The 12517-nt window shown below is 38.9% G+C and overlaps 1 long non-coding RNA gene across 1 annotated transcript; it reads right to left on the bottom strand.

The window, feature by feature from the left end:
* Nucleotides 1–3411: 3411 nt before the first annotated feature.
* On the bottom strand, nucleotides 3412–12066 carry LOC123826627. Its single transcript, XR_006787095.1, has 3 exons — nucleotides 12023–12066; nucleotides 11839–11929; nucleotides 3412–3513 (listed from the first exon to the last, which is right to left on the bottom strand). It is a non-coding gene; the product is annotated as an uncharacterized LOC123826627 (long non-coding RNA).
* Nucleotides 12067–12517: the final 451 nt, after the last annotated feature.

Raw genomic sequence — 12517 nt, 5'->3', positions numbered from 1 at the left:
TCAGAAATTAAAGACATTTTTGTGTATCAACAATGAAATATCAGAAACAGAAACTAGGAAATATTCCATTCACTATTGTAACAAGAAAAATAAAGTACCTAGGAAGAAACTTAACCAAGGAGTTAAAAGACCTATACTCAGAAAACTGCAGAACACAGAAGGAAGAAATTAAGAAAGATACAAATAAATGGAAACATAAACCATGTCCGTAGATCGGAAGAATTAACATCATTAAAATGTCTACACTACCCAAAGCAATCTATAGAAAAATATTTTTCTATAATAGGATCATGAGATACTGGGCTATCACAAGAAAGGTACCAGAATCAAGGCAGGTCTGCTCTGGCATGATCTGATATATGTAGGTTCTTAGCTTCATGCAGGAAAGATTTGATAACAAGGGTCCAGGTGATTTTGATAATATGTTTATCAAAGCTGGGGATAGTGAAACAAAGGGAGGGTTTAAGATAGAAGAGGCAAGATCATAGCAAAATGGGTGAACATAGGCAGAGCAATCTTGGTCCTTCAAAAATGTGAGGAAGAGTCAAGCAACGGTGAGTCTTCCTTGTTCCTTTAGAAAGAAAATCACAGAGGAAGAATAAATGAGCCAAATGGGCTGTGTGGACTCAGGAAACAAGTTACAGTGACAAAAAGAGGGCCCTTGGAAACAGGTTCATGGGGTTAGCCAGGGACAAGCTGCTGCTGCCAGTTGCTCCAGGGTTGCAAGTCTCCTGGTAACATTTAGAGCTTAGGAGAAAGAAAGCAAACATAGGCACTTGAGAAAAGAAGGGGTAGAAAGGTGCAGGGGACACTCTCAACAGAGAGTGCACACTGGGTCCTTTATCTTGAGAGTTTTTATATGTTTTCTAACAGTGGGGTTTCTTATGACAGATCTCAAGAGAGGATCTCAATAGAATAGCAGTTTTCCAGATGTGTTCTTTAATATGTTGATTCATCAAAATGAGCACATAGAGGGATTGGGTCATCCTCCTGTCATTTCACCTTCAATGAATGCCACATAAGAGAGACTGGGACTGAGCCAGGTCTGCCCCTGCTGGTCTGGAATGTATAAACCATTTGCTCCTCCATGTCCTTGGTTAGAGAAGATAAGACCTTGCAATTTACTAGATGGCTGTGAATTGCTTGGGCTTGTTCAGCTATCTGTCTGTTTCTCCGTGTCACTTGTCATGGAATCTTCCTAGATTCTTACTATCCTGCCTCAAGGCAACCAATATCAATTTTTTATGTCAGCATCCCTGCTGAACTAATGAAAAGCTGTGTGCCTTTAATGCAACTTATTTAACCTCTGTTAACTGTGATTTACATATTGCTAAGTGTATCTAATAAAATATAAAATACAGGGCTATGGAGATATTTAAATATAAATCCCCTAACATTGTCACTGGCTTGTAGTGTTCAAAAATAAAATTCAATGCAGTATATTTGAAGATTTAATTGGCTACATTAAATAATTCATGAATCAGAAAGCATCCCAGCCAGCAACTACAAGGGCATTCTGCAGTGGTATATGAAATGGAGGATTTTATGGCAAGAAGGGTGAGACGAGGGAGGCATTAGCACAAAAATAAAACATTATTTTGGGGCCAGGACATTTTTTTTCTTTGGGAGAAGAGAAGAGGAAGGATTATTTTCATGTAGCTTATCTCCTTTTTTTTTATTTTTATGGGGGATCTAGAGAGCCCATGTGACAGATAACCTTACTGGTGTTTGACTAGAAAATTCCATACTGATTGATTAAGATTATGTTACTGGAAGATACTGAAACTGCATTTAGGTCATGTATTAATCCTAGGTTTGGTATCATGGACTTTGAGCATGAGTGATACTATTTTGGGCCTGTGGGTTTGTTTTTTTTGTTTTGTTTTTTAGTGGTTGTATGTGCTGAATTAGTGGTAGTGTTACAGAACAAAGGGGCCAAGGGGGGTGAGGACAGTATACTATTACCAAAAGGAACTCCCCAGGTTTGTTATGTCCGCCGCCTTATAGGAAAGACACTCTCAATGCCAGAGATTTGTGAAAAGGAAAGGAAATGTTTATTTAAAGCTATACAGACTTAAAGTAGTGACCTAACATCTTCATTAAAATATCAAAGTCCTTTAGGATACCCACAGATGCCCACAGTGCTTCCTTCTCCCCCTGTCCTAATTTGGGGTACCATAACTCTGGAAAAGAAGCAAACATCCATATTTCAGGTTCCCGGTACCATCAGTTGTGTCGCCATCCAAGCAGGATCTCCAATTAATCCAAAGCCATGTGGCACCTTCCCATGGCCTACTGGCAAGAGTTCTTTCACCCTTCTTCCAGGCAAAGTCTCAGGCTTCCTAGGCTATGTGGCCAAAGGGAGTACCCCAAAGCCATGTGGTTCTCTTCTACCATAGTTGCAGGGGTCTCTACTCTGGCCCAAACCACAATGATTCTTCTCTCCACCAAAGCTGTAGGGGTCTGCACTCCGGCAAAACCATGTGGATCTCTCTGCAAAGCTGCGGGGAGGGGGGAGGTTGCCACTCTGGCAAAGCCGAGTGGTGATTCTCTGCTAAAGCCACATGGTGGTTCCCCCTACTAAAGCTGTGGGGGTTCCCACTCTGCCAGAGGCAAGTGGCTCTCCTTCAATGGCTGCAGTGTCTGGGTTTAAATTCCTGTGCCAAACTTCCTCTGCACCCCCACTTCTGACTCCTTCAACAATCAGTTATACCTGCCAGCTTTCCTGTATTATTCCAAGTTTACTGGGCTGCCATCATGAGTCTGGGCAGGGGTGGCCCATGTCATGGAGCCAATCTTCTCCAAGCTTCCACTCAGGTGCTGTAACTCCTGTAACTCTGGGGACCTGCCCCCCAGTTACATCTTGGAGGGAAGTTCCTTCCATCCCCCTGGCTCAGAGCCTGGCCACAGCTATTTAACATATCTAAACTACTATCCAAATGCTATAGATATGTTAAAAGACCATGCCATGGATTAGCTGTAAAGCTGTGGCTATACAAAACAGCCCTGCATGTTCCTGCTCCATGTGTCTCTTCCTCCAACTCACACCTGTGGGGGAAAGGGTGAGGACATTTTATATGTCTTTCTAATATTTCCTAAACACCTTGAGTTCTGGACCTCATTCCAAATCCCTTTTGGCCCCCCCCCCACCTCTTGTCTGCACCCTGTATCAGTAATTATCTCCCTGGAAACCCTTCAAGTTCATTTTTTTTATAAATATAAATGATACTGGATGAAGAAGACCATTGTATTTTTCCTTCTTCCTTGAGATGGATTGAGTCCAAGATTTTCACAGTGTGCCTCAGTTGGGCTTGACACTTTTGTGTTCACTAGAAGATGCTTTATTTACCTCGATGTAGAATTGAATAGGTGTGAATTCCAAGATAATAACTCAGTAGGACTTACATTAGCATTTCAAAGGAGCTGTCAAATGCCTGATGGTAAGGAAGTGTTTTCACACACTGCCTAATCTCTTTTCACACATTTATGCTCCAGGCTGCATGCTTTTATCACCTGTAGAAGGAATTGAATAGTTGTGAGTTTTAAAGCCAAGAGGATTACATTATACTTTGGTGTTTCAAAGAGAAATCAAAAGAGCTTTATAAAACACTTTTATATTTCCAAAAGTTATACCTAAGAATTTTAGGCTGTTAGAAAGTTTTTATTTAAGTATTAAAATAACTGAACTAAGATATGTTGACAAACCACAGTTTGTAAAACCTGAGTCCAGCAAGGCCTCTTTTCTCACCTGCTAATGAAGTGGTTCCTTGGCCTCTCCTACACCCAATGACTATCATAATTTTTCTTCTCCTTTGCAAACATCGGCTTCTCTAAACATCTGTCCATCCATCTGCATTGTATGTTTTATAATAAGATTAAATGATCTGGGCTAGTCTTATTATGGAACTGTGATAGGCAGTTAGATAGATATGAGCAGAGCAAGGACAATGGGCCAGGTAGAGAAGTTCACCAGGATGGAAAGCCCCAAGTGCCCAGCAGGGAGCAAAACTGGGAAATAGGGGCCTTGCCTCCAGGGTGATCTTTATTCCCCTAGATTACCCCTGGTCATGTGGTTTAGACCCTCTGACCTTTCATATCCCTGGTCATATTGATCAGATTCTCCCCTGACCTTTCCTCTCCTACCATGTTGCTAGTTATATAACAGGGTACAACCAGGGTCCCCCAAAATGAAGGATTTGGAAAAGGGTCCAGAATTTGGGGTATCCAGGAAATATAAAAATATAGGATATCCCCACCTTCACAAATCTAGACTGGAGAATAGGACACATGGAACAGAGCCATTGAGAATTATTTTGCATGTCAACAGCTGACCAGTTTTATACACGATATGCAAAAATGGTTGTTTTACGTGTCAACAGCAGGCTAGCTAAGGAGATGGGCATGACTTTGACTTGTGATGTTACTGGGAGTCAGCTCCTCTTACAGTGCCTATGTGAGAGCTTGGAGATGGTTCCCTCCACAGCATAGGGCCATGCCTGCTCTTACTATGGCAGCCAAGAAAGGCAGACAATGCAGAGGTGCTGGTAGGTGTAGCCCATTGTGGGAGGAGTCAGAAATGGTGTTGCAGAGGAAAATTTCTGCCAGGATTTAAACCCAGATGCAGCAACCATGCAGGTTCAAACCACGTGGTTTTGGGGCTCTCTTTGCCATGCACTTTAGGAAAGAAGAAAGCAAGATGTAGCATCCATGTAGAGCTCCCTTTTAGCTGTTTGAAAGAATGCAGGAGAGACAATGCAGGACATGGGACAATGTGAGACCTTGTAGGAAGAAAAGGGGTGAAAGGACTCTTGCTGGCCAGCCATGAGAAGGTTCCACATGGTTTTGGATTAAGAACTGGTGATCTCAGCAACATAGCTGATAGCACTGGGAACTGCCAGCTGAGCATGGATTACTGGGAAGAATTGGGAGTCTAGCCAAGCTACAAACTTCTATTTTTTCCTCAGCTATGGTACCCTTGACTGACCTGAAAGAGCAAAGAAGGGAAGGAAGGACTTTGTGCATTTGTGGGTATTTTAAGGGATTTGGGAATTTTTAACAGTGACATTCCTCCATTAATCTAAATCTCTATAACTTTTGAATAAATAGTTCCTTTCCTTTTTACGGAAATGCCATGGAGAGCCACAGTTCCTAACACCTGGTGGCAGGCAAAGAATCAGCAGTGACAGAGAGACTCCCCTCATAGGTCCACTCTAACAGTTATGTGGGTTAAACCTCCTTAGAGAGAAAACAAACAAGGGAGCCAGAGACTAGCTCCTGAGCATTAACCTTCCAGGAAAATGAGATTCTGACCCATATCAAGTATGTCTAGACCTCAGTTGTGTTTCAGCACCAGGCCCAGAAAAGCAACAAAATGTATTCAAGCAATGCCATGGCTGATATCAGGACCACCTGCATTGACTAATGACCCCCTGCCCTGGCACCAACCAATCAGTGGAGACCACAACCTCAAAAAGATACATCTGAAAAGCTGATGAATATTCTATTAAGATCCTCCCTTATAAGCTTCCCTAAAATAACTTTTAAAAGCTCTTAGCATGGAGGACCCAGCATGTTCTCCCTCATGGGACCATGCCTATGCCTTTCCCATCCCCTTCTTCTTCCCTCCAGACACTTTACTCTCACCCCCTTTCTTCTTAAGCTTGAAAGGCCCCTTCTTTTGCCTCTGTAGCTTATTCCCTGAGACCATTTCTTTTACCACTCACTTTTTCTACCTCTATGACTTTCTAAATAAACTGTTTCTTATAGTCTGAGTCTTGACTCTAAATTCTTTCTTAGCCAGAACTCAAGTACCAAAGTTGCTGAATCCAAGTCAGTCTAACTCCACCAGTGTAGTACCTGATACCATTTTGTCTCCAACAGAATAATCTTTCAGATATCACAGGCCACCTGTCACAGATTCCTTTTACTTCCACATCTACTTATCCAGTGTCAAAATACCTGTTGGACTATTTATGTAGCAGACAGTTATACAGGCATGAGCAGAGTAGGAATGATAGGCTAGGTATGGAATATTACCAGGGCAGAAATCCCCAGGTACCTAGCAAAGGGCAAAACTGTGAAAACAAGGACCTTGACCCTAGGGTGACCTTTCCTACCCTGGCATATCACTGGTCATGTTGTTTAGACCTCCTGACCTGTCATATTGCTAATCATGTGGTTCAGATGCTTCCCTGACTTTTCCTCCCCTGGCATGTTAGTCATGTGGTAGACCCCCTTAGAGAAGAAACAAGAAGGCCAGAAAATAGCCTCATAAGACTCCCATAGAAGTTCATGCATGATCACTCTCTTAAGCATTAAGCCCTCAGACCAGTAAGTTTCTGACCCACATCAAACAACCTTAGAAGAACAGGCTTGGCTCTGTTGAGAGAGAGTTTTTGTTAGATTACAAATATCATCTAGGCCTCAGTTTTCTTTCAGCTGCAGTACAAGAAAAGCAGTAAAGCCATGCCAGGTGATGCTATGGCTGACATCAGGACCAGCTGCAATAACCAATGACCCCCTACTCTGTCACCAACCAATCAATAGATATCTCAACTCTGAAAGAACACACTTGGAAAGCTGATAAGTATTTCATTGAGCTCCTCCCCTGGGGTCTCCCCTAAGATCCCTGACATTAGAGAGGTGATAGAAAGCCATCAGGACAAAAGACCTTTGTCTTTCTCTCTCCCTCTCCCAGAGCCTTATTCATTTAGACATATCTCTTCGCTGTCTTTCTCCTAAGCTCAAACAGCCCCATGTTTTTGCTTTTGTAATTTGTTTCCTGAGTTTACAAACTCCAACTGGCTCATTCTTCCATGGCTCACTTCTTCTACCACTATGATTTTCTAAATAAACTTTTGCTTGTATTTGAGTCTTGGGTCTAAATTCTTTCTTAGCCAGAACTCAAGTCAAATCACCAGGAACATTCTGGTGCTATTTCACCACTAACACTTAAAATTGTGTGTCTTTGAAGCAAATTATTTAACCTACATTAGCTGTGATTTACATACTACAAAGTGGGCCTAATAAAACAAAATGTAACATTGGGGGATATTTAAATATAAATCCCCAATATTGTCACTGACTTGTTAAAAAACATAATTGCATCTAGTATATTTGAAAATCTAACTAGCTCTATTAAATGATTTATTAATCAGGTAGTATCATATCTAGCAACTAGAAAAGCATTATGAGTGTGTATACAAAATAAAGAATTTTATGGGAAGAAGAGTAGGACAAGGGAGCTATTAGTAAAAGAAAAAGCTGGGTAGCAATACTTATATCTGGCAAAATAGACTTTAAAACCAAGCCTATACATTGTAAGAGATAAAGAAGAACACTACATAATGATAAAGGGAACAATCCAATGAAAGGATATAATCTTAGAAAGCATTTATGCAACCAACATAGGAGTACCTAAATATGAAAAGCAATGTTTTTTATTTTTTATTATTTTTATCTTTATTGTATTTTTCCATTACCATTTAGCCTCCTTATATCCCCACACTCCCAGTAATCACCTCACTGTTGCCCATGCCCATGAGTCCTTTTCATTTTTTCTCAATTCCTCCACTTCTCCCATCCCTTCCACCATTAGCTGTCATCCTGCTATGAGCCTATTTTCCTTGATAATATAGTTTGTTCATTATATTCCACATATGAATAAATCATATGGTATTTGCCTTTCTCTATTTTATTTCACTTAGCATAATATTCTCTAGGTCTATCCATTCTGTCCCAGAGGGTAAAACTTTCTTCTTTTTTCAACCAAGTAGTATTTCACTGCATAAATGTCCCATAGTTGTTTTACCTACTTATGGACACTTGGACTGCTTCCATATCTTGGCAATTGATTATAAATAAAGCTGCAATGAACATAGGGGTGCTTATGTCCTTTCAAATTGGAATTTTAGGTTCCTTTGGATATAGTCCCAGAAATGGTATCATTGGGTCAAAAGGCAGATCCATTTTTAATTTTTTGAGGTATCTCAATACTGCTTTCCACAGTGGCTGCACCAGTCTGTATTCCCACAAAGAGTACAAAATGGTTCCCCTCTCTCCACATCCTTGAGAGCAAGTGTGTTTATGTAAAGCAAATCTCAATGTACATAAAAGGAGAAATTGACAGAAATACAGTCATAGTAGGGTATTTTAACACCCCAATGACTTCAGTGGATAGATCTTCCAGACAGAAAAGCAACAAGGAGACAGCAGCCTTAAGTGACACACAAAATAAAATGGATTTAATTGATATCTACATACCATTTAATCCAAAGCATCAGAATATACATTCCAAGTACACTTGGAACATTTTCTTGGACAGACCACATGATAGGACACAAAATATGTACCAATAAAGTTAAGAAGATTGAAATCATATCAAGCATCTTCTCTGACCATTATTCTATGGAACCAGAAATGAATCACAAGAAGAAAACTGCAAAATACACAAAGATATGGAAGCTAAATAATGTGTTATTAAACAATGAATAGATCAATGAGATCAAAAAGGAAATCAGAAGATACCTTGAAACAAATGAAAATAAGGACACAACAACCCATAATCTGTGGGACATAGGAAAAGCAATCCTAAGAGGGAAACCTATAGCACTACAGGCCTATCCCCCCAAAAAATAAGAAAAAAGCTTAAAAAATCTAACTTTACACTTAAAGGAAATTGGAAAAGAACAACAAACAGAGCCTAAAGTGAGCAGAAGGAAGAAATAATAAAGATCAGAACAGAAATAAATGAAATAGAGTCCTAAAAAATACAAAAGATCAATGAATCCAAGAGCCAGTTCTTTGGAAAGATAAACAAGATTGACAAACCTTTAACCAGACTCATCAAGATAAAAAGAGAGAGGACCCAAATAAATAAAATCAGAAATGAAAGAGGAAAAATAACAACTGACACCAAAGAAGTACAAAGGGTTGTAAGAAAATATTACTACAGCTATATGCCAACAAACTGGACAAACTGGACCAAATGTATAAAATTCTAGAAACATACAAGCGTCCTAAACTAAATCATAAAGAGTCAGAGCATTTAAATAGACAGATTACACTTACTGAAATTGAAGCAGTAATCAAAAACCTTCGAACAGACAGAAGCCCTGGACTAGGTGGCTTCACAGGTGAATTTTACCAAACATTCCAAGAACACCTCTCTTTCTCAAACTATTCCAATAAATTCGAGAGGAGGGGAGACTCCCAAAGCAGTGATCACTAAGAATTCTCTAAACTTGTTAGTGTTTTGTAAAATGGCTTACTGAAACATATCATCCTTCCCCATATAACTTATATAAAATTTATGGTGTCACCTTATTTATTTAATGACAAGGCCAAATACAGATTCTAAATTGTCATTATTTGCTTTAGAATGCTTAAAGGATTTTGTTTCTACTGATCTATTAGAATGAAATGATTATTAATGAAACTTTAATTTTCTTCCCTTCCACAGGATTCTACTACATTTTAACCCACCCTCACCCTGAGCTATCATGCTTGCCTCCTTAAATTACTATTACAAGAGTAGCCTTGTTTACTCTACCATTTAAATAAAGTCCTTTTTCTGCCTAAACTTTGAGATGCCTGACCATCTCATCATGGTCAAAGGATTCCTCCTATTACAATATTCCCTTCCCCCTTCTTGTAATAATGCTTTCAAATAAAGTCTCTCTTTAACTGAGACTGAAGTGTTTTACCTGACTGAATTTATTAATCTTATCAATCTTTTCAAAGAACCCACTTTAGCTTTCTTACTATTATCTATTATGTTTTTCATTGATTTCTACCTTTAAGTTTATTATTTTCTTCTGCCTTTGTGTTTCATTATTTATTCTACTCTATAACTTCTTGAAGTGAAAGTTCAGATCGCTAAGTTTAACTGCCTTTCATTCTAATATATGCAGTTAGAGCAATAAAGGAATCTCTTTGTATCCCACAAATGCTAATATACTGTGTTCCCTGTTTTTAGTTTGAAGTAGTTTCTAATTACCATGTGATATTTTTATTCACAATTTATTTAGAAGTACACTGCTTAATTTCCAAATAGTTTGTGGTTTTTTGAGGTATTTTTGTTTTTAATTTTGAGTTTAATACCATCGTGATCAGTGAACAAACTCAGTATGATTTGACTGCTTTAGGGCTTTTTGAGATTTGCTAAAATTTATTTATTTTTATTGTTGTTCAAGTACAGTTGTCTCCATTTTCCCACCACATCTTTCCCCCCACCAACTCCTTCCTCCCACCCTTAATCCTACCTTCCTTTGGCTTTGCCCATGGGTCCTTTATACATGTTCCTTGACAACCCTTCCCTGTCTTTCCCCCATTACCCCACTCCCTCTTCCCCTCTGGTCACTGTCAGTTTGCTCTTTATTTCAGTGTCTCTGGCTCTATTTTGCCTGCTTATTTGTTTTGGTGATTAGGTTACACTTATAGGTGAGATCATGTGGTATTTGTCTTTCACTGCCTGGCTTATTTCACTGAACATTATGTTCTCCAGTTCCATCCATGCTGTCGTGAAGGGTAGGAGCTCCTAGTATGACCCATCCTATGGCCTATTTTGGTAACTGTTTCCTGTGCACTTAAACAGAAGTTTTACTGATAGGAAATTTTCCATGGATCTTTCAGGTTCTGCATGTCTTGTGAATACAAACACTGGTGGCCATTTTAATCATTTCAAGGGTACTTGCGTAGAAAACAGACTTTGAAGATAAAGATGTGTCAATCTGGAGCAAAGGACAGGTTAACTTTCCATCTATCATAATAAAGATAATGTCTTCATATGGGGCAAAATTTGGCAGGTTTGTTTCACCCCATGATAAAAGACTGAGTATTCCTAAGTTCAAGGCTCCTCACCTGTGATGCAAACTCACTACAAGATCCACCAAAGTCAGACTGCATCACCTCAAGGGGAGTTTGGGGACAAACAGACCTAATCTAAACCTGTACCTGAGGATGTTTGTGTCCTCTGAGTAATAAAGTTCTTGGCCTCCAATCCAGGAGTCTCTTGCCTTTACCAGCAACCATAAAACTGTGGGAAGCTACTTCTTTGCATGCAAATAAGGCAAAATCTAAATCACTTCATATTTGACACAGTTCTTAAAATGTATTCTGCAGGTGTTGGATGAAATGTTCTAATATGCTAATTGGCCACAGCTGTTAATCAGTTCACTTATATTTTAATGTATACTTACTGTTTTGTGTCTGTTTTATCTGTTATTGGAAGGGGTGTATATGACTTATATTACCATTGAGGATTCGCCCATTTCTTCTTTCAGTTCTGTCAATTTTTGCTTCATATATAATTCTATAGCATCTTGAAGAACTAGCCCTTTTATCACTTATAATATTCCTTCTTACATTTGGCAATATTTTTTTGCCATTGCTATATTATGATATTAATCTAGTCACTCCATTCTTAAACTTACTGTTTACATGGTATGTACTTTTTCATATTTTTACTTTCAACATTTCTGCTTTATTATATTGAAGAGTGTGTCTTATAAAGAGTATAAAGTAGATTATTATTTCTATAGTCTGTCTTTTAATAGCATCATTTTAGTGATTTTAAAATATGTTCACATGCAGGACATCAGCAAAATTGCAGACTAGAAGGTTCCAAGCTCTTATTACTCCACAGAAACATTTAAAAGTCTCAGAAACTGCCAGAGCTAATATCATCTGAGCTTTAGGAAATAGTAAAAGATTTAGAGCAACCAAGCAAATGCACAATCTAAAAAAGTCATCTCTGCCCTGGTCTGATAGTTCAGTTGGCTAGAGAAGCCTCCCTTACACCAAAAGGTTATGGGTTCAATTTCTGGTCAGGGCACATACCTAGGTTGAGTTTGATCCCTAGTCTAGGCACATTGGAGAGACAACCAGATGACGTTTTTCTCTCACATTCTCTCTCTCTCTTACTTTTTCTCTAAAATTAAAAAAAAAAACATATCCTCCATTAATGATTTTTAAAAAGCCATCTCCAAAATGGTATGAAAATGTTGTGATTTGATTTACTCACCCTTAACCCACTCCTTCCCTGAGGAGACAACAGTCTTCATCTTTAGCAGTGAAGCCCAATTTCAACTTGTCTCCTCAAACCTGAGAAAGTAGAGCAGACTTTATTTATAAACTGTGATGTATATTTGTTCCAACTTGAATAGGGGGCACCAAAAAAAACTGATGTGGGTGTTCATCTCTATCTTGCTTAATTAAGAATGCTGGTAGAAGAAAAAGCAGAGTGCTTGAAAAAGCTACAAGGGAACTACATATGCACAGACTTCTAGAGTAAATGGGTGAAGGCACACAAAAGACAAATTGAAACCCAAAAGAGAAACTGACATGAAACTCTAGGAGATTTGAACATGCAAAAGCAATATTGTATATAAAGAAATCTTAATACACACATGTTACACAAAATGTATGCTCAGAAAAGACCTCCAAAGATTTTTTAACCTTTCATCTGTGGCCATACTCTAGGCTCAAAGCAAGCTTATTAAAGCAGTGAAAGAACAGT

Source organism: Phyllostomus hastatus, unplaced genomic scaffold, assembly GCF_019186645.2.
Source record: "Phyllostomus hastatus isolate PE091 unplaced genomic scaffold, TTU_PhHast_1.1 phas_contig_84, whole genome shotgun sequence".
Taxonomy (NCBI): Eukaryota; Metazoa; Chordata; class Mammalia; order Chiroptera; family Phyllostomidae; genus Phyllostomus; species Phyllostomus hastatus.
This window is presented reverse-complemented; position numbering and strand designations above follow the sequence as displayed.